The sequence below is a fragment of the Haliaeetus albicilla genome, chromosome 6 (genome assembly GCF_947461875.1).
Source record: "Haliaeetus albicilla chromosome 6, bHalAlb1.1, whole genome shotgun sequence".
Classification (NCBI taxonomy): Eukaryota; Metazoa; Chordata; class Aves; order Accipitriformes; family Accipitridae; genus Haliaeetus; species Haliaeetus albicilla.
The window spans coordinates 28,988,729-29,012,657 of NC_091488.1; the positions used below are offsets into that span (position 1 = coordinate 28,988,729).

Consider the following 23,929-nt stretch of genomic DNA (forward strand, 5'->3'; position numbering starts at 1 on the left):
TCAGGGTGAACAGATCTGTACAGTGAAACTGCAAAACGCCAGTGGACTTATTATAGTTATAGGACTCGATCCAACAGGTAAGGAATATTACAATATTGTTTTGGTAGCAACAGTTCAACTAGGGAGAACCAGGGAGAGACTCAGAGCATTTAAGAATCCACAGAAAATATAAAGAACAAACTGCAATAACTTCTGTAGTTTATTTCAAACTCCCAAAGAGCATATAATTGTTGAATAACAATCTAAAATATTTTTACAATACCAGCTATCTGAAACAGAGAAGTCTCTTAAAAAATATCAAAGACTATGTAGATTAACAGAAATTTGCTTTGACTGAGTCATAAAGTCTGGATCAAGCAGTGACCTACTCCCCCACATGTTGAAGATAGGTTCTGGATATGTTCTTAGTTCTACTGACTGTCTTTCAGTGAGGCAAGCAGCATCTGAAATATATATAAAAAATGTAATCATAACCTTAACTGTACTTAGTTAAAGCTATAGCAATCACTTTAACTGTTAGAGTGCCCAACTCTATTGATGTACAAACTGATTAAATACCAGTATATATATACACATATGCACACTCACACACAAATATAGGATATATATTACAGTATACCCTGTGGCAAGGCCAGAATAGAAATACTAAACCTGTGTTTAAAAAATTCAGAAGCACGTACAGTTTCTTATATTTCTTATGTATATTTTAGGTTGTAATCACTGCTTAAAAGTCAACACAACTAAAGAATATATCAAAAGTAAGTTCAGAGTGAGGCAAAAATCAAGACTGTATTCCTTGATTGTCCAGCTATAAAGTTATTTGCCAATTTGTTAATATTGACAAAAATGGCTGGAAATTATTCCCACTTTCTAATTGTTACCCTCAGCCACGAAGAATGGGTTTGTTTCATTCAAAGCCTATGATGATCCACCTTCCAAAAGTATTCATAAAGATGACATCTATCTGCAGATGATGGATATATACACAGCTACAGACCCGACCTCATGCCCTAGCCTTGTGAGGTATAATCTAGTGTAATGAATGGTTAACATCCTACAAAGTTTGTAGACCTTACAAGTTCACAAGGATAGCTGAAGACTGTATGGTAGTCCCCACAAAATATACATTCAGAGTGGGCGTTAGTGAGACATAAAAGCACGTAGAAGAAGTTATCTTTCAAAGAAATAATGACTTTCATGAAATTCCCATCTTTTATTATCATTTGAGTGACTCTCTAGGGACATTAGGAGCCTAAACCTGAGCTAAGCCACTTCATCTTCTCTAAACATCTTTCTGTACTGTCAGCCATGCCACTGTCACCACAAATGCAAAGATAAAATGCAAGTCTCAAAAGGATTCTAAAAAATTACTAAAGAAGGGAAATTGTGGTTATTTTTTTTTAAACTATTCCTTCCTTTCCTGTTCATTCCCACTTGGCAGCTGGACCCATTTGTTCCTTCACATGTACACACACACCCTAGTGCCTGCAGTGGGATGTTCACATGAATATCTGAGGCCTTAATTTTGAAGAAATTTTATTTATTTCATTTTGGTGAATGAACAAAGGAGCTTTCTGTAATCTTTCCCCTCAAGAAGATAACCCAGTAGAGATCTAATGCCAGTATGCTAGGGCAACTTTGCAGTGATATTATTTAAGAAAAGACATCAAAAGCTAATAACCTCTCTAGCTTGGCAAGAACTTCCAAATGATTGACTTCTAGACAATTTATCCAGAGAACTGCTGATACATTGTCCTGTTGGAGAAGAAACCAGCAGTTGGTCTTTGCAGCAAAGAAAGCCTTTTAAGCTCCTACTAGCAATCTTGTACAGAAGAAATGATTAAGGAAAAGCCACCTCCAGGCATGAAAAGAATCCTCATAATAAACCAGATGGGATAAAATTAGAATCTGTTATCAAGTCTGAAAAGCTCAATGCTAATGCTGTAATTGCAACACAGAGGACTGCCACAGAAAGAATTAATACAGCTTCTTTGAATTAAAGATGGTCAAGGAGTATACCATCTGGAAATGGAAAGGTTTAAGAAAATTAGTCCCTGCATAAGAGGAAACAAACTCTAACATTTCACCTGATCTAATAAGCAACTCATCTAATATCTATGAGTATTAAATGAAGTGAGTCCAGAGAAGATTGAAACAGTGGCTCTATCACTGCTTTAACTTCTGCCTTGCAGTAGTTTCAGGACTAAATCCTACCTTTCAAACTACACGTCTCAAAGGCAAATCCAGTACTGTGGGCATGATTGTTGCCAGAGTTTAAAGTGTTAAATATTAGATTACACAGAGTGGGATGCAGTAGTCAAGTTTTCATGGACATTCGCAAAAAGGATTGTGAATATGATGACTAATGGTGCTTCCTGCATGTGCCTGGACAGCAGCTGCACTCCAGACCCTTCTGATACAGAGCTTGACATGCTGACTTTAGAGTTTGCACTGCCCAGCGGTTTTGCTCTGCAGGGCTTAATGCAACCATTCTCAGGACACAGAATTTCAATCTGCACCAAGTGAATGTGCTTCACTTGAAAAGCAAGTCAGCTGGAAACAGATCTCTCCTCTGGATATCTCGGTAAAGCCAGACATTTCCAAGTATTGCAGTGTTTCATGAGGAAAATATCTTAAATTGACCTAAAATTGTTCTGAGATCTAGTGAGCTTGAGCTACCTTTCTACGAATTTGTATCCCAGTTCAAATTGTAATGCAATCTGCAACTAAGTCAATTACCAAATAACCACATTGCGCATAAGGTATTTTTGGTTTTGGTTGGTTTGGGTTTTTTCCCAGGATGCCTTGTAGGGTTTGGTGGGTTTTTTACTGTATAGTTTATTCAGACTTGAAAACGGTAATTTGACAGAAAGATATTTTGGCTGACGTTATTCCAAGTTGTACTCTGCTGCCGTCAATGGAATTTAACAGGGCATGACCTGACCCTATGGTTCTAGTCCATCAAAACAGACATTATATACGTTATTTAAAAAGAAAAGGTCAGTTGTTTCGTGGTAGATTTTGAGGCTGAGAAAAAATAATCTTGCAAAGATCAATAAACTGTGAAACATCTCTATAGAGAAAGGTATTTTTCTCTTCAACTTGATGCAAGTGTAGTCATTATCCATCTGTATTCCACTGAGATTATTTATTTTTTCATGTATCTATCTACCTTGTGAGTCACATTTTTGTTTCAAAGTTAGTAGAAGAGGTAAAACCCAGTGGTCTCAGAAACACTGTTCTAGGCTGAAGTTGCAGATCTAAAAAACCAAAAAAAAACCAAAATAAAATCACACATGTTACCGACAGGATGGAGGTGACCTGTCTCATGCGTAAAAATACCTGCTTAATCTTTTGGAACATCCTGTGGAAAAGATCAATTTTGAATTGACAAGAACATTCACTGTTGCAAACCTCCCTGCTGGGATACAAAACTGAGGTCATTTATTAAAAGGAATATAATGAATGGCAGGGCTGATCCCTTTGGTTTCATGGATACATACCAAAAAAATCTATCTAATCAAAGACTGCAAATTAACAATATGTTAAAGCAGGCTAGTTTTGTGTCTGTGGTTACTGACAAGTCACCAGATGCTCAAGATCAATAGATGTTTCGCATATTTTAATTATTCTTCTGGGTTTAGAACTTAATTACTCTTATGAACTTCAGGTAGTTTTGGCAGACATAGTTTACCTTGAAGCTATGAGTTTTACTGTTGTTTCAGCAGCTAAAACAAAGTGCCAGCATGCTGATGTAGAGTCATGCTTTTATTTCCAGTGGCTTGTCTGAGTGATGAAAGCTGATACCACAGAGATTCCAGTGTGTCTCCCGCAACACAAAGTTATGTTTAATTTGCTGGCAAATACGGGGAATCTGTTAAACAGAGAACGCTATGATAAAATCCTACATTCTTTTTCAGGAACAATACTCCCAGTCTTGTGGACACTGACAGGACCTATGAAGAAAAGTTAGAGGAAACATTAAATGTCAGAGAGATTAAACAACAGGGGAAAAAAATAAATAACTTGCATCCACTGTACTTGAATACAGGGAAGGATTAGATTGTATGGATGACAACAGAAAGAAAGGAATCTGCTTTCCAGTTAAAGAAAGTGTTAAATTAATGGGTGCCACATCAATCTGTCAAATTACAGGCCTCTTCATGTAGCCTGCTCCTGGATGTGAATCATTCCCCAGGCTGCAGCTGGGGAATTTGTCCTCCCAGGCAACCCCTCCCAGCTGCTGAAGCAGCCTGCTCCCTTTGCTTCTAAATAAAGCCAGCAAAGAGTAAGTAGGCTGCTGTGCAAAGCCTCACCACGAGCTGTAGAGCAGCAGCCTCTCTCTGCTCCACATTCCCTGGCCCTGGGTTCCCTGTCCTGCTTAAGAAACCCTGGTTCTGCCACCTTCCAGTCTTGCTTTGGTACCAAAAACACTAGTTTCACCCTGCTCCAGTTCTGCCTCCTCCAGATATTTTGCCATCAAAGGAGTGAAATATTAATTACCTCAGTAATGAGTTAACAAAGGCTTGTTTTGTTCTTTTAATGTCTGATGCTGCACTAAGTCATATGGGAGCATACATGAAATACAGGTTACTAACAGCTAACAAGCAGCAGAAAATTTACTCCTTACAAAACTATGTACACAACAGTAAATCCAAATAGAACAGGCTGACTTGTTAAACAGCCACAACCACTAATACACAACATCAATCTTCAAAAACTATTTTCATAATTATATTGCACTATAAATTACTGCAAATATAGATTTAGAATTGGGAGAAAAGATGCTAGAGGAAATAAATCAGATCAAAGATGGTAAGAAAGAAAAGCAGGTGTAAAAGTCATAGCAGCTCAGGGTTAAAATACAAATCTATGTACCTGTGCGCTTCCCAATAAATCCTTTAAAATGATTGATGGTGATGGACATTCTATCAACACCTAAAATACTTAACACATATAATAAATCAATCAATCCAGAATGTGAACAGGACTCGTGTGACATCTGCATATCTTCCTAGTCTCCTTCATTTATCTAGGAATCTAGCTACTTTGAGTCCTATTTATGCATTTTTGCATACTGTGAACATTTGCTTTACATTCCATATTACTAGCTGTGTCCAATTCCTGCTGCAGCCAGCAGTCTCCTTCAGCTGAAACGTCATTAGGTTCTGTCTAGGTGGATTAGTATTTCAGAGCACTTTTTGTCGGGAATTTTTGCTGTTAATAAATTATGTAGCCTTTTGTATGTCCTAATTTTTCTAGGTAATTTTACTGAAGCATTCTCTTTACTCTAGGATTTGCTGTCATCATCACACTGATAATGAACTAAAACTCAGATGCACTCTATCTTTTTTCTTTTTAATACCCAATGTTAAAGACTCCTGTGCTGGTTTTGGCTGGAATAGAGTTAATTTTCTTCACAGAAGCCAGTATGGTGCTATGTTTTGGATTTGTGCTGAAAACAGTGTTGATAACACAGGGATGTTTTCGTTACAGCTGAGCAGTGCTTACACAGAGCCAAGGCCTTTTCTGCTTCTCACCCCACCCGCGAGTAGGCTGGGGGGGCACAAGAAGTTGGGAGGGGACACAGCTGGGACAGCTGACCCCAACTGACCCAAGGGATATTCCAGACCATATGACGTCATGCTCAGCAATAACAAGCTGGGGGAAGAAGAAGGAAGGGGGAGACATTCGGAGTCATGGCATTTGTCTTCCCAAGTAACCCTTACATGTGATGGAGCCCTGCTTTCCTGGAGATGGCTGAACAGCTGCCTGCCCATGGGAAGTGGTGAATGAATTCCTTGGTTTGCTTTGCTTGCATGTGCAGCTTTTGCTTTACCTCTTAAACTGTCTTTATCTCAACCCACGACTTTTCTCACTTCTACCTTTCTGATTCTCTTCCCCATCCCACCAGGGGAGAGTGAGCAAGTGGCTGTGTGGGGCTTAGTTGCTGGCTGGGCTGTGAGAGACTGAATTGTTGTCTTGAGCTGTTTGTCTCAAAGATTGTTAGGCATCAGAGACTTCTCAAGCCATTCATCTCAAGGATTGTGGACTGCTTATCTCGAGCCCTTTGTCTCTGAGATGGCCTGTCTAAGCAGGACATTCCTCTGTCCATAAGGACAATTACTAGGCCACTGAGGCATTCAGGAGAGGAAACAGGCTGAAGCCAACAAGCATGTAAGAATGTGGAGGCTACCATTCTCACAAAAACTGTAGTCTTTGAGGTAAGATTTGGTCACGCAAAAGTCGTGTGATAGACGAAACCTGCAGTGTGTGAACAGTGCATGAACAATACATATGTGCATACTTCATCGAAATATGCCCTATAAAAGACCGTGGAGACAAGCCGTGGTGTGCACTCACCACCGAAGACTTGAAGACTGAGGACGAACGGGATGCCGCTGGATCCATGGTGGTGACTATCCTTGCGACTCCGTCCTGACTGCTTGCTTGATTTGTGCCGTTTCTTCCATTCTATCCTATTGCTACTATTTACTACTTTTGATACTTTTGATAATAAAAACTCTTTTGGGTATATGGCATTTGACCTTGTTTGTGTCTTAATCTCAGTCTTGGGATCATATCGAAACCTTCCCCAGCATTGGATCAGGACACTGGGCTTAAACCACAACAAATAATTAAACAAAAAAAGTTTATGCTTCTGTCCTGGCACTGGCCCCTGAGCATGCTGAAACAATAAGGGAGCAGCAAAATGCAGGGCACGAGGCGGGACATGACGTTTCACATGCAAAGCTGGCTTAGATCTCCAAGTACCCGTTCAACCACAGCCTGTCCTGCCGATCACATATGGCGTGCAGAGCCACATGTGCACTGCCAGACATTGCTTGAATCTGTCTGCAGCACCGCCAGCCTTAATGAAGAAAACTTTGAGAACCTTTATTTAAGAGGCAGGACCATTCAGGTTGCTATTGGGAAGAGGGGACATCAGCAGTTTGGCTGAATAGACACAGAGCACCCTTTTCTTCATCCCTCTCAGTTTCCCCCTCACTTCTATAACAATTTCCCCTCTTGTTAAAACAGACATTCATTTAAAGTTCAAAGTCCATTTCAAAGGTCTCCTCACCGTCATCACCTGTTCAGCGGCCTCGTGACAATGAACCCCACGGGGCTGGGGACAGAGTCAGATGAACTCCCAAACAGCTACAGAGGACATGCTAATGGCCTCAAGTCAGTGGCTTGGGTGTGTGGGCCAGTTTTGCAAATGCACTGAGACATCTGAAGATGCAGCTAGGCATGCCATGGGATTTACACAAATGCCTAACCAGGCACTGGCTATGCACCACTGTCCTTAAAAATTAGTTAAATGTCTTGCCTGCTCATGTGCTTTTGTTAATCCTCCTATGTGCTTTTACGCCTTTTGGAGCAGTTAAATCTTTTTTATTCTGGTCCCAGGTTATTTTTACAAAACTGTACTTTGATATATATCACAAAGTAATTTACATTAATTACATAGAGCTTTAGAGAGCAGGACCATTTCTGTGTTTCTTGTTTTTAGTGGTGATCGCTAACTAATAGCTTTAGCATTCCCATAGCTGTGCCATCTGATGACTGCAAAACCCCCTCAAAATATTAATTAATTGAGCCAGACAATGCACCTGTGAACTAGATTTTTATCATTCACTGGCAGATGGGGAAACAAAGACACAGAAAGGTTGAATGCCTTATCGAAGAGCGCAGAGGAGGCCTGTTGCAGAGCTGGAAACCAAACAATTAGAACCCAGATACACCAACATTTGGTGCTGAACGTTATTACTCTGCATTACATCTCAGGTCTTCCTTTCAAGTCTCAGACCACAATCCCTCAGTAACCCAAAATTCTTCTACTGCTCCTCCTCTTCTTCCTCAAAGCCCTTCTGTTATCTTCTTTCTGTGGACAACAACCTGCCTGTCACCCAGCCATGGGTGATACTTTTGACTCTAGATTCTCACATTCTGTTGAAGACTTGCAGAGAGTTCTTTACCAGATGTCTAAGACACATCTTTCCTATCTTGCCTTCACAGATAAAGTGCTTGTATAAAGTTTCATCCTATATCAATAGCTGCAACCCTTTCCTTTTGGCCTTGACAAATGCAATCTCACACATTCAATATTCCTCCAGAAAACATTGCTGAAGAGATCATGTCTATAAGCCCTTTGCTTTGTCTTTGTCATCTCTTCACTGGTTCACCTTCATTTTATTTTACAAACATAAGCTCTTGTCTTCATTTTTTAAGTCCTTTATAGCCTGTTCCTGCATTATCTATATTGGTCATTCAGTATAAAAAGGTTAAGACCTACCACTGATGAGCCCCTATAAAGATGGCAGGATAGCAAGAAGACTGAGAGAGAAAAGATTGGGCTGTTCCTTTGGACAGAAGACTTTCACCCTGGGATTAGAAAAGTAGAGTGTTAACAAATAACTGGCAGGACAACTGGTGCCTGCAAGAAATAAAGGAACAGATTAGTATGTAGATTTCTGACTAATGTCTAACAAGCTAACTGTTAGCTAATAACTTTATCTTCCAAATATAAACGAAACTTGATTTTAAAGCTCCTATAGGTGAAGCTGATTTCCAGGCCACAAAACCTTCTTGCTTGCATGATTGCTATTTGTGTATGTAGCTAACTATCTACTGCAAAGGAAAAGTAACAATTTATCACCAAGGAAAGGGAGAATAGGAAGAAAGAATTTCTCTGTGTCTTTACAACAAATCATGCATGGATATAGTGAGAAATATTTCTGCTGAAAAGAAAGGCTGCTATATTGAATCCAGGTTAAAACAAGAGAAAATGCATTGCCTTGGCACTATTTAGTTGAATTTAGATGATACAATTCAAAAGGCTGTCCCAGAAAGCAGTTACAAAAGACTACACAGAAAGGTCTTTCCAAAGTTGGAAATTCACCACACAAGCCAAATAAGAAATAGGATACCCAAGATAACATTCTTCCCTCCCTTCTTCATGCTAGGGAGATTCAGAATTTCAATATACTTGTCAATGTAGGATGTTGTGAACCTGGTGGTGGTGTGACAAAACCTGACATTTCAAATGAGTTAAGAATGGAGAATGAGTACAACCATGAAAATGCATCCACATTAAAGATGACAAGCAGCAGCAGAGACATTTTGACATCCTTGTCCTAGGATCTAGTAAAGAAAAGAAAAAAAGGGAAAAAAGGCACAAAATTATAGAATGATTTAGCTAACAAACAAAGGAGTTAAGCCATCACTTTACACAAGGTGAGAAGAATACTGCGCAAAAAGATACATTTTTAAAAGTTCAAGTTGGGAAAAATAAAAAAAAAGCTGCATTCAGTCAACAATTTTCTGTAGATGATAATATACAGGCAAGATGCTTCTTCCCGCACATAATGGGAAAGGATATGAAAAAGATACAACCTTCCAGCATGATCAGCATAATGATGAATGATTTGCAATCCAGAATCAGTTGCACAACATCAACAATCATCAGCTTGCTCCGGTAGTAGATCTAGTAGGCAGCAGTCTGCTGGCACTCCTAAAACTTAGTTGAGATCAGAGACAAGACAGTGAGGTAGCGCTGTTGAAGGTATGTGCAGCGGGTTTCCCCTATGGGACAACCTTCATGAGTAGTTGTTATTCTAATGTTATTACAATATATTTTTCTCTGTATTCTTGAAATGGTATTTATACCAGGAACTCTGACTGGATTCCTTAGGTATTCCTATCAGACTTATGATGCTAGATAATGGACTGTATATAAGGCAGAGCTCTAGTTTATTCTTCACCCATCCCTTCTTCTCTGTGGATAGTTCTTTTAAGGTGCAGTAACTCAATATGTGTGTTTACATTAACTGCAAATCAAAAGTCATTTAAACAGTCATTATAATGGCAAGGAATATCTCTTCTTTCTGTGCCTCCCACCTTCTCTACAAAGGGCCAAACAAAATAGGGATGGGAATCTGTAATCCACATAGGAACTGTGTCCTACTCATGGGAGGATTTGGGCAGGGGACTGAGCCTTTTTATTTTCAATCCTTTTTTAGAACAGAAGCCTTTTTTAGAACAGAACCCTTGTAGGTGTGGAAATAGTCGTGGCTAGCAAAGGAAGCAAGCCATTAGTACTGGAGTACATGTGGCAGCAGCAGCATCTGTGAGGAGCAGATATAAAAGAGGGAGAAAGCGGCCACAAGCAGGAAAAGTGGCCTGCAAGTTACACAGACCAGAGAAGATTTTGCTTGGAGGGTAGGGTCCAAGGTGCTGTGAGGTGATCAGGCTGGAAGACGTTAACAATGGAGCATGGAAGGAAATGGGGATTGTAGACTAAGGATATTTGAGTCGATGGGATGATGGTGACAACAGAGCAGATGGGAGGGGTCTAAAGAGGCTGGAAAGAGGCAGCAAATGATGATATGGTCACCTCTGGGGAGAAGGAGAAGACAACCTTAAAGGTGGGAGAGCAGAGACTATGGAGCAGATTCAGAAGAAATGAGGGGCCTTGAGTATTAGGAGTTGGTATGAAGGAGATGTAAGCTGATTCAAAGCTGGAAGAACTGGGGCATTAGGTTTGAGTTTTGCTGAGGCACTTCAAACTGGTGTGGTTAGAAGAACACAGAAACATGAACAAAATTCTTTCAGGAATAGAGATGATATAGGCAGTCTTGATATATAATAGGGTAAATACAAATGCCAGTAAACATTTGATAATAGGTACAATGCTTAATTGAAGGCAATATAATACAAGGGGAGAGTGATGGACAGAGATAATCCACTGAATAATATCTTAATTCCAGCATTTTACCATCTCCTGAGACAGCAGAATCTAATTGAAGAAGTTAAATAAGAATGAGTTGCAATAATCAAAGATCTACAAGCATGTGACATCAGGCAGTGTTAAAAATTTTAATATCCTAGCAGTATTTCTTATTTGGCAATTTAAAGGATGAGCACTATTATTAACAGAGGCTTTTTATCAAAAAACTAGGTCTATTAAGACCCTCAGCAATCTTGGTCATATTGGATCAGATTGCTGCCAAAAAGACAGCTTTAAAGTTGGGGCAGATTTTAATAAATTCAAGACAATTTTTAACATTTTTGTATTAAAAGGCATTAATTATTAACAACTTCTGTGACACCCACATTTGCACTTTTGCTGAACCATCAAGCTAAATGTTATGAACAGTTAACAGCAATAATTCACATTTAAAGCCTTAGCATCTGGTGCCAGAAAAATCAAGAAACTATCAGAGGTGAAACTCTTGAATGAAGTACTTTATGCAACCTAATACTTATTTCAAGCAGGAACAAATTATTTTGTTTTTAAAGACCCTGCCATTAGTAGAGCAAACATGATTCAAAGCAAAAAAAATTGAATGCCAGTTACCTATCTGAGATGTGTTGAAAAGACCTTGTGATCTGAAGTCTCACAAGCTAATGACAGGTGTAATAGAAAACAATGCTAAAAGCAATCTATTACAGACGCTTTGGCAGACCTCCCTCATGTGGAAGGTTACTAATGGGATTGAAGTCAAAGACACATTTCCTATCTTACTGTGCTCATTGTAAGATGACTGCCACAGACTTACCACTGGAGCTGTTCCAACTTGACCCTCATATAAAAATAGAGTATTTTAATAATGTCACAGCAAGCTTTCCAGCTCCTTTTAAGAAGAGTATCTCTCTTTTCATGGGGTGACTCTTTCTGAAGAACATCATCAAGCGGGCTCAGTTGTGAGACATTGTGTTCATTAATAGGTTCTACCTTGACTTCTGTAGAATATGAATCACTGACCTGTTCACAGGCAGGGAATTTTCTTTAAGTCAGATGGACAATTATTTTGCTTCATCAAATAAAAAGGCTCTACCTTACAGTGAAGAAACTAGAATAATGAAACATCCCTTCCCAGTAGTTTGCAAGATCTTGTATTGTTAAAATTAAATACATGGAGACAGAGCTATATAAGTTGTAGGCAGAAGCCAAAGAAAACTAAAGTATAATTTATGCTACTTTGGGATTGGAAGTGGAAAGAGTTTTTTAGGTAAAATAGACTGAGTCAGAGATCCTCCCTACCGAAGTTGAAGAAAATAAGTTCCTCCTCTGGGAATAACAAAATATAAAAACATTAAAGAATGTGTTTAAGCATAAACCACTAAGCATTATCATTTGGCTTAGGAAATATCTAAAGAAGTCTTCATGAAAGAGATATCAGGAAAAAATTTGTCATTATAACACCACATGAGATGTATATTGGAAAACAGGGTAGGTCTCAAATTTCCCTAGCAGTTACTACTTTATCTCTGGAGAACAACATGGTAAAAATGTGAGAGGAGAGGCTGACACCTTCAACATGAAGGAAATGCTTTTTACATATTTTGAATATTTTTATTAGAACTGATCAAAAGATACAAGTCTTTCAGGACTTTAAAAATCTATTTTAATTTCATACTGGAGCAAATACATATATTTAAACAGAATTGGAGCAAAAATCTGTTTTTAAAACACAGAGTGATAGAGAGATGTTGCTTGCTTTCTTGTTAGCCAGGCGATTACCCAGTATGTGAGAAATCTCTATTAATCAGTCACTAGACCTTTAATACAGGCGCATCTGTTTCTTGAAACAGTAATTACAAACCATGACCACTGCTGGTTGCTGCAAACATTCTTTGCTTTGGGGAATCATATTAATTACATATTATATGATACATGTTAATTTATGCAGATAACTGCTATAATTTAGTCTTGCCGTTCACAGCTCTTCCTCCCCTTTTTCTTTACCTTAAAATGGAGTAAATGTCATCATATTAGTTTGTGTTTCAGGAGTTAAGGGAACTAGTTACAGGAAGGTAATTAAAAATAAGGAATTCTAAAGGAAAGACATTATGTATGTATTTTTCCTTTTTTATTTTTCACTACACACTGCACTAGTCAGCCTGCACTAGTAAAGACATTTGAAAACCAACTGTTTTTCTACCCATTGTGTCCTTTTTCTATTTCTGTTTGTATACAATGCAGTGGGAACATAATTTTTCTTTTATTTTTTTTTTCTGTACGAGCAGCATAACTCAGTGAAACACAGAGATTAGCATTAGGAGCAGAAAATGATTGGTGAAATACTTTATTTGCAGGGAGAAGAAAGTTCTAGTTACAGTGCACAGTCTCTTAGACAACCAATTACTAAATTATGCTAAGACTGAATGAAATTTGAGATCAGAGACAGTCTGCATTAGCTGATTCTGCAGCCAAAGAAGAAACAAACAATGACCTACATGCAAGATGCATAAAACACTTTGGCTCTTTAGAGAGAAAATGAATTGGCCAATTTAAGTGTAGTTAATTGAGACCTGATTTCTAATTAATTTCAAGTGATACTCTACAGGATGCAGTAGTCTCCTGGATACTGCCTGTACATCAAGATTTGTTGTATTTAAAGAGATGAAATAAAGAAAACTACAGAAAGGAAAACATTGTTTAATGTACAAGGTGTAATCAGGAAGGAGAAGGTTAACCAATACATCAGTACTTCAGGGACAGATCTTCTAAGTTGGTGAAGATCCTTGGATATCTTTTGCTCTAATGTCAGCTGAGTGTGTACTATATCTCAAGAGAGGTGCTCATACCTGATAGGAACATGTCAAATTATGTAAAAATCATTTGTCAAAATTGTGCAAAGATTAGCACATCTGATTCTCATTCAGTGTGGTACTATTTATGTGTCAAAAATGAAGTTTTTCTAAAACAGGGATTTAAACTATTTTTTCAAGTTTCTGCAGAACTTTCAGATGGTTGAACTTCTATAAGGATATGCCCCCCAGTAAAATAATTGTGAAGTTTGCTGCTTCTGTTCACACTCTACCCTCCCTGGGTTTAAAGTACTGAAAAATTATAAGATAGTCAGAAAATGCCTAATTAAAGCACAGCAAATCCACAGAGATCTACACTTTGGCTTCATTATGTAGGGACTCTCACTGCATATGCAAACACTATTAAAATCGGGACTTTTTTTTCCGTTTATTAGAAATAACATTAAATATGTTTAATTATTATTAAACAGTAAAATGTCTCAGAGTTCTATATCCATGATGGAGAGGAATGAGAATATTAAACTTCCTATTTTCACTGCCCATGTAACCACATCTGTACTAATTTAATGGCTTTACAGCACAACAGAGAGATGGAAGATCATATACCCAAACAGAGTCCGAGCCTAACTCTTAGATATTGAAAAATAAAGTTAAGCTAGAATAGTCAGTCCTCCTTCTGTGACATCTGTACTCTCATAGTATGCTGTTCCTGTGGGAAAAACACAGGCAGTGCACATTGTAAATGAATTTTACTGAAGTTTGAGGATGGTCAGAATTGGATGAAAGGAACTGTCTTTCTTAACAAAGACTACACAGTTCATGGGAAATTAAAAACGGTTCTTCATTGAGCCCCTGGATTCCCCTTAGCTTGAAGTGTACAACCTTTCCTCTCTCACTCCCAGGAGACCTCTGAAGATTTACTAATTAAAACTGAATTCTCAGATTACTATTTTACTTCCAAATATATTTTCTGTAAATAAAGTGGATCAAAGAATACAGCTTACCTATTCTGTTGCATCCTCATGGATGGAAAAAGGGTCTTTCTCTATTCTGATCAGGTAAGTAACCTCTCTGCACTACATAGAAACTATACTATATGGAAACTATAGAAACATTCTTATTTTCATTGATTTACTGTGGTAAGGACCTCCCTTGTTCTGTCTTCTTGGCATTCCTCCAGACGTTTCCATTATCCGTTTGAACCTCCAGGTCTGGAGAACCAACTGTCAGGGATTATGTGAACAGAGAACAGCATGAACTGTTTTAGCAACTTCCTCCATTTTCTCCCACCCCCACAAAAATTTAAGTTAAAATAAAACAACTCAACAGGATTTCTCTCCAGCAGAGTTTGGGCTCTGTTTCCTTCATAGTTTTATATTAAATTTACAGGTTCTGCAGGGAAAAAGGTAAACAGAGAAGGTAGAGCCAACAGATGCAGTGGCTATGCCAGTCTAACAGTGCAAAGACATGAACGAAACCTGTGTAGTGGTGAAGACAGTTAGCATTTTCCAACTTGTTACCCTAGTGATCAAGTAATAACATACCGCAGCTTAGTCCTGTGACTGACAGTTGAGAAAACAAGCTTCCCAGCTGCATGAGACAGTGCTAAGGAGCTCTGCTACACCACGGTACAGAGAGACTTCAGCCCTCTGGAAGTCTTTGAATGCCATTTCAGAGGAAAGAGAGATTTTGCTTTTGAAATACTCTGTTTTGGTTTTGGCTTTTTTTTAATAAATCTATAGTTCTATCAAGCAAATGTGGCACATTTGGAAATGGAGCGTATTAACAAGATAGCTCCACTAAAGGGAAATAATATTTTCACATAGAAGCAGCAGGTATCTCTAATAACGTATTCTCTATATATATTTATAACAGATAGGGCGCTCTTTATATTGGTGCAAGAGAAGTAGAGCATGTTATAACTACCTTACAAGTTGAATCATGTCATGTGTGTCTAAACGCATTTTAAAAGCTATGAAACAATAGCAAAGAAAACTTCAGTTTGAAAACAACTAGGGAAAAATTTTATGCAGGTATAAAGTTTGTATAATGTTTGAGAACAATTCAATTTCCTCATGTTTACTTGAGTTCTGATTTTGTTTACTCTGTTAACTGTCCTGGAGTAGTTCACAATGAGTGTTGAGCCTCTGAGCTTGCCTGGCTGCCTACAGCTTTTCTCTTCACTGACAGGGTGAACATAGTTGCTGCAGCTGATACTGGAACCTATTGGGCACCCCAGCTCTTACTGACAGGATGCAGGATAGAGAGGATAAGAGAAAATTAAGGATTTCTTAGGTTTCCAAGACATTTACAGAGAAGAAAAGTACAGAACTTGCAGACATGATGCCAGTGTGGCAGGAGGGGGAGTGGGGAGGAGCAGTTAGGACTTTGTTGAACAGCTCTGCTGCCTGCGGCTTACATCTCATTTTCAGGAAGTTTTTTTTTACGGCATTAAGCTGTATCCCACGTTATGAGGGAAAAAAATGTTAAAGAGGAAGAACAGAAAAGGGAAACTGAACTTCCAGTCAGCTAGAACAAATGGCAGGTTTCTCTTTGTGTGGCTACTCCTAGCAATATTTGGATGCAAGAAAAGGAATGAGTGCTTCGAAGAATAAGTATTTGCCTGTATAGTAAGTCACAATATCAAGAACAAAGGTGAGAGGCATGTCTTGGCATTGAACCAATCATTTGAAATCTCTATAACTTGATATAACGCTGGGAAAACAGATTTTACTACTAATGATTTTTTCAGGATCCTCATCACTGTAGTTAGTTTGGCTCTATACCCAAGACAATAAAATAATCAATGTAGTCATTTCACAGAAGGTTGGACTCTAGTTCCTGTGAAGTAAAAGTACTGAGCCAGTACTCAAAGAAGCCCATGCCTTGACAATACTCAAGTAATGTGTATTTCTTAGACAATAAACTCACCGAGCTCTTATCTTTTCATATCTTATCATTTCAGCACATAGATCGTGAACAATTACTGATCTGAACACAGCTTTTGTGCTGATACAAGCCAATCTGTTGAAGCACAGATTGTAGAAAATTCATGACATCCTCTCATCCAGGAAATCAGAGAAATTAACTGGGTATACCTCACGATAGCTTTTTATTTAATATCAAGCAGTAACATTCAAAGGAAATTCAGATAAGTTGGAGTCCAGACAGTTTTTATTTTCTAAAAAGTAGAACAAGTTTCTCACCTTTTCTTTTTCTTGGCTTACTGTTAAGCCCCTCTATATATCTCTAGCTATGCTCATCCTTCAGTTATTGGAGAGCTAACATAGCTCACAATGGGAACAGCCTTGGGAGCAGTAAGAGGAGAAACATATGTACTTGATGAGGAAGAACTGCTAAAATTATAAGCTTGGCCCAATTTGCCTGTTTCTGCTGTCTTAGTGGCCAGTAGCCTGCCTTGGTCCTTTCTATCTACAATTTCTTCCAAAAAGACCTTTAACTAAGATTAAAGTTTCATAGGAAAGTTCTTAGTAGTTAAGGATCAGACCTTAGGAACTAAACAAGTTTTAAGAAGCCAGGAGAAATCACGTGTCTAAGCTGATTTGCAGAGGGGGTACCTGAGGGTATATAAAAAGACATGGATCAAGTGTACTAGTATCTTTCCCTTATTCATCCAATACTTTTGAAATGGTTCTTGAAGTGAATGTTCTAACTAATAGGTAGAAATGCACAGACTTTGCAAAACTAGGTGCAACAAATACACAATAAATTTTCAGAAAAATAGATATGGAAACCTAAATCTAATCTGGAAATACCTAAAATTAATCTGAAGCTCCAGGAATTGTTACTATAATACTTGCAAAGTAATAGATTTCTTAGCAGTTGCCTAGTAACCTTACCATATTAGAACCTAGGGACTATTATGTCATACTTCAGCTTTACAGGTTTTAATGCATCTAATAAGATAGCCCAGTAATACATCACTGTGGATAAGGTATACACCATGAAATTCTGCCATGGCAGTATGTTTTTGTGCAAAAATGTGCCATATTCTTTACTATGCATGTAATTGATTTAAAGTGATTCAATCCTTTCAAATACACAATATGTGTCCACTGGGAAATTATTTCTCTAGTATCCCCTAACTTCAGGAGGCATTTATGAATGTGTCTTCAAACTCTGGTTGCTATGAATGCACCTTCAAACTCTGATTACTATTAATGCTCATAGTTCTGCTATTCCGTTTAAAAAGCCTGAGAAGACAGAGAAAAAGCTGACAGTCAAAGAGTTAAAAATTGAAAATGTTGTGGGGAGGGAGTGACAGGGACCAGAGTAAAGAAGATTTCACATCTACCATGAAATTACCACAGAAAATACAGTTTAAAAATGTTCTACCGTATACTGGAGAAATTATTTTGTACTTGAGGGTTTTCCTGCAGTTTTATAGAAGGTGAAAAGCAATTGTTAGTGAAATACCTGAAGCTGCTGTAGCAGTGACTGAGAAAATAATTTTCATCATAGAGTCTATACACTAGGAAAACGTGAAAAAGTACTTCAAAAGTAGTTCATTGATTTATTTCCTTTTTAGATATGGATGCAAAGGAAATATAAGATATCACTATTATAACAAGCTCTGCAAAACTTTATGAGTCTAATACATTCCCATTGAGTTTACAAACACCAAGGAAAGCAAGAAACAGTTCCATCTAATTTTACTTTCCTTTTAAACATAGATGGAAGCTGTATTAAACATTTCAACTTCATATTTGTATTCATTTCTGATGACGACATAGCATCTCAAACCTTAAGCTTCCCTTCTGTATGTACAAAAAGAGAAATATCCATACAACATAAAAAAAGTGATTCAACCTATAATTTAAGTTCAATAGATCAAGTTTATGATAATGGAACACTTGCTTTAAAAAAAAAAAAATCTGGTAAGCAAGTTCCATTATAGAGCCCCAAGAGCTTACACTTTTGTCTGCATGGACTGGTGCAGACAGCTGTGCATTTATTTTGCTGTACTCCAAGCAGGCTGGATGCGAACATCACACTATAGATTTATATTGCAAGACTCAAAGACTCTCCTCCAGTGAGTCAGTGTAATAGACGATGTATTCCTTATCTTGGCGTATACAAAAACATGCATTTACTTGTATGAAGCAAGTCTATAATTGTCACCTCCATCCCACCATTTGTTAAATACATTAGTAGAAGAGAGGCACAATATTTTAGACACCCACTTGAACCTCACACTGATCCCCACAGATCGGAAATACAAATAATTAGCCTGAGTCCATTGCCTGCCAGAACGACATGAAAGAAAAACCTTATAAGGTGATGGACTGGACAGAGAGAGGTAATCCACAGACACCATGGGGAGAGCAGGGCAATCTGAAGGTGAAGGGAAGAGGAGGAAAGCATTTTTTCCACAGCTTTTGACTACGTGTCTAATATGAATATAGTTAAGATTTACTGCTTTCTATGATTCTCAAATAACTATGTTATGTTAAACGCGTGCTCAAGTGTTTAGCTGCTTGGGACCCTGGAATGATTCGTGCTGTTTTGTGCTACAGAAAAAGGAAGGCACCAGAGAACCAGATCCAGTCCATAACTTACACTGATAGCAATCTTCACTTGAGCAGGAAAAAGAAGCATCAGTAAGAACACAAAGAAAAGCCTCACTTGAGAACCTGCTTCGTTTTTGAGGAGTTCACTGTCTTTTGATCAAAAAGGCATCGGCAATGCAATCTGCTGTTTACACAGGAAAAAAGTATTAGCAAATGAAAGGTGTATATATACACGGAAACATCTGTGCTAAGAAGCCACTTGAAAAATACCTGTGCAACAATGTTAGAAAGAAACATCTGCTTGGTGCCTAGCAGATTCTTAGTAATATGAAAGGAGGTAATGCTAGCAAACAGATGTAAGGATTTCATATTTTGCTATGGTGTGTTTCTATATTTTGCTAGACTTCTACTAACCTTTCTCATTAAAAAACCCAAACAACTAAGCAATTTACATATAAATATTTTGAGGGAACCTGAGAGCAGTGGTTAACTTTTCCGTGCTAACATAGTTGTAGCCATTAGAATTGTAACATACTGTAACAATACTAAATAAAAAATCAACGCATTGTACTAAATGCATTTTAAATATTTTTAAATTTTGTAATATTTTATTAAAAGACAGTTATTCACTAGTTATGAAATAATAAAAGTTGTGTTTTCTCCCTTTTAATAGTCAAAATCATTTAATCAATAGTAAATGTTCAGTATGTTCTGATAATTATTTTAAAACTACATTCAATTCCCAGAGTACTTTTAAATCACAAGCCTATTAAAACCCAAAACAGCAGTTAATATGCAAAAAAATAATAACAGTACAGTAAAACTTGCTTATTTTATTGTGATCTACATTTAACTAATACATTACTAACAGATTATTATGTTTAGAAAATAGTATCATGGCTGGTTAATGAAAAATCAGCACTAATGATAACTAATTGGGAGTAGTAATAGATTAAAACAGAATATGAATATAGAGTTTAAAAAAGAAAAGAGATCAGATGAACAACCTGAGCCATGATGCAGGAATCTGGGCTTTTTAAAGGTGACACATGAACATTGTCCTGTTTCTGGCTAGGATAGAGTTAATTTTCTTTCTAGTAGCTGGTATAGTGTTGTGCTTTGGATTCAGTATGAGAAGAGTGTTGATAACACACTGATGCTTTCAGTTGTTGCTAACTAGTCTTTAGACTAAGTCAAGAATTTTTCAGCTTGGTTCCCTACCACCAATGGAGGGAGGGGAAGAGTCACTCTCACCACTCCGCATTTCTGTGAAAAGCTCAGCACCGCACTTGGGAAGCAGAGAGGAACGCCTGTCCCTATTGAAAGAAGTGGCAGATGTGCAGGGGAACATACTAACCTTATTTAAGTCCTCCTCAGATTCTTCCTAAAGGCTAACAATTATGGGAAGCTGCCCTTCTAGCACAAGAAATCCTCATCTGTGTGGTCTACAGCAGGAAATAGACTCCTGGGTCCTGTTCAGTGTTCAGTTTGCATGTAAACTGAGAAGATGGCTTACAGCACCAGCAAAGTGCAGGTGGTTTCTGGAGAAACTGCTTAGGTAAGATTGCTTAATGGCCAAGGAATAACTACTTGAAGTGAGCTGCTGCAAGCTGAAGACTATGTTGGTGAAGAAATGAAGGTGTTCAAATGGTGGAAAAAAGGTGGATGATTTTGCATCATGCTGCAACCAAATTTCACTAAGCAAAAATTCTGAAGTGTTTCTCCTTCATAATTTGGACTACTGTAAGCATATCATACTTTTCTCATTGTCTGCTGTGAAAGAATAGATGGAAGCCTAAGGTCTCAATTCTTGTATTTATTATGTTAATCATAGCCTGATCTCAGCATATATAAAAACTGAGTTAAAGGTTTTAATGTAGCTTACGGTTGCCCAGAACCATTCATTTTGTGGAACATAACACTTACTGCATCCCCATCAGGCACAAAGTGCAGGTCCTTAGTCTTTCCTGACATAAACATAATGCAAGGATGAAACAAGAAACAGTCATGAACAGGAAGTCCTGTTCAAAAATCCCTAGAAAGAGAAAAATAATGAACTACGTTTACAGGGACTAATCGTCTCTTTGCTGAAAGGGGCTCGGATATCATTCCTCCCATAGCTAGCAGCACCTACGACCAGCAGGACTCCATCAGTCTCTTAGGTATAGATTGGGCAGTCACATAAACCCAGAAAATGATTAACAGTATCTGGCCCAGAGGGGTGATATCATTCCTGTTGAAGTTGCCCAGATTCAGCGGAAGAAGAAAACACACCAGAAGTGCATAGGTGGAGTAACAGAGAATTTAAACTAAGACAGGTTTCCCAATTGTTAAAGGGGACAGTAAAAGAAAAGCATCTCTGAGTTACAACCTCAAGTTTTACACTTTTGATCAAGTAATTTTATATCGTCAGAATTTGCCTGGTTACTTTATTACACTTTGTTGCATTCAGGCATTGAGAGGATGTCTGTTACTTCTTAGCACATAATAATGTGGGATTTTTTTCTGAATAGTGCACGAATAAAATTATTGTTGTAAACTGCCTCAGGAAACTTAACTGTAGTCTGCCTGGAATACCAAAACTCACTTCAACAAAATTAAATAAATATTGTTCTTAGCGCTCCTCGAATTCACCCAAAGTAAAGTATAATTATTAATTTAGTATTCAGAAGTATCTTAAACCACTACCTGTGTTATACATATGCTTTTACTCATTAAAACCTTTTTTCTCACTTGAAAGGAATGTGAATATCGTAAAAGATTTAACTAGCAGTTTACATTAGTTGCAAGCCATTCAAGCTAAATTCTTTCAAACTCTATTGTTTATATTTAAACACATTTTTAAAAAAAAGTCTTGATATCTGGAGATCACCCATACTGTAAGAAGATGAGACTGACAGGAACAGGGGGCTGTAGCAGCTTGAAGGCTATAAACAGGATCTACCTACTGTGGGAACTTAGCTCTTGGGAGATACTGTTCATTACAGAGCATTGATGAAACAGCCAAAACAAATACGTATGCATGGATGGTTGAGAACACTTTTTTAGAGGCATGATGGGCAAAAGCACTGACATATCTGGGTGGGAAATACGTTCATACTTCCCACAGAAAGACACTCCGTGCATCGCCACTATCTTCATATCTGTTTATTTTCATATTAACTTCAATAAATTCTGGGCCTTGAGATGAGTTGCCTGAAAAGCGAACACAGGCCAGCCGAAGACATACTTTTCAGCCTGCAATCCAGCAGGCACAGTGGCTTGCATATACATTAGTGAAAAAGTGCTCCCTTCTTTGCACAAGTGACCTCAACAGCTGCAGGAGAAACCCTCAAGTGGTACAGCAAAGTAAAGCCACCTCTTCTTATCTTGCATCTTTAAAGCCATATTGTTTTACCATTAAAAATCTTTTGTGATTTTCTAAATGACATAGAGATCTTATTTTGTGCATGAGCAACATTTTGTGCTAATAGAAGCATTAAAATTATTTCTCTTTCATTCTCACACAGATATACCAAGTTTTTCAATATCCAGTTTTAAATCCTGAATTTCCTGTAGCAACAAAATCACAGTGCAATGCAAGGTCACCAAGTCTAATCAACCCTAACCAAGAATGAAGATTTGTTCTTTTCTTTTGGTTTTGATAGCTCAGAGCTAATTCAGCACTGTAACTCAAGCATGTAACTATTTCACAGGTATGTTAGGGACAACAACAAAACAATGGAGTATTCTTTATTTTGGGGTCTTTGTGGCTTTTCTTTTTCCTTGCCAAAAATTAATCAAGCAGCTTGATCTGTTTTTCAAATCTGTCAATAGCATTACCACTCTTAATGCAACAAACCCTCCCCCCTCGCTCGTTTCTTTGCTGTCTAGCAAAATGCCTAAATATATTTGTTTTGGGTTTCCATCAGTACCACAGCAAACGATACCTTCCCACAGAGTAAGCTCCTCGACACAGTAAACTTTGTTTACATCATTTGCACTGCTGTTCTCAGCCTCACCCCTTTACAGCTCCTGTGGGCTATTTTGGGGTCACCCCAATTGGCAGCTCTGGTAGATTGAGCTGTGCCAGCCCACTCCGAGACTGGCTCAAACTAAAAGTGTGTGTGCCTGACACCAGCTAAAGCAAAAAGCCTGGTCGACTGGCACTACAAAGGGAATAAAAAGAGTGTATTGGAGAGCAGAGTGGAATCACAGATAATTTCCAGGGCAGATGAAAAAATTGAGAAAACTATTCATACCGCACACTTGGGAAGGGTGGTAAAGAAAAACCCAAACCACAAACCAGAGTTCATATAAACAAAAGGATTAAGGCTTGCCACAATTAAGGCTTCCCACTAAATGAAATAAGAAAGTTTTTAATTACAAACCCTTTCTGTTAGTCACCCACAGTAAAGTGGGACAAGAAAGAAAAAGATGTACTTTGAGACAGGGATAATTCCCTTCAGATGGCCATAGCCACACAACCTCAAAGAACTGTGGCAAGACTGGGCACCACTATTTACAGCATTGTGAGGTGACGCCTTTAACCTTCCCTTGTCGAACATTGGATGCGCTGTATGCTTTAAACAAAATGAAGTAAATAAGACAGAAAGTCATCAGACTTACTGTTGCAGTGTTATTTGAACACCTCAAGTAATTGCCCTCTGACTCTTCTGGGGTGCCAGCTCCCTGGCTGAAACTGAATAAACAAATGAATAAATGAGTGAATACATGAATACTCAACATTTGGGGTGGGGGAATACAGTAAAATAGCTTAAACTACCTCTCAGAGAAGCTAAAAAGTCACCAGTTCTCTCACTGACTGAAGTGGGCTAGGAGTCGTCAGTTAAAGCAAC

General features: G+C 38.0%; 1 long non-coding RNA gene across 2 annotated transcripts; it reads right to left on the minus strand.

Annotated features, from left to right (window-relative positions):
- Nucleotides 1-269: 269 nt before the first annotated feature.
- LOC138685601 (uncharacterized) lies at nt 270-23,815 on the minus strand. 2 transcript variants are annotated; one of them, XR_011324898.1, is made up of 3 exons: nt 23,700-23,815; nt 3,909-3,956; nt 270-443 (listed from the first exon to the last, which is right to left on the minus strand). It is a non-coding gene; the product is annotated as an uncharacterized lncRNA (long non-coding RNA). The 2 variants fall into 2 exon arrangements; XR_011324899.1 differs by having other exon boundaries at nt 3,695-3,956.
- Nucleotides 23,816-23,929: the final 114 nt, after the last annotated feature.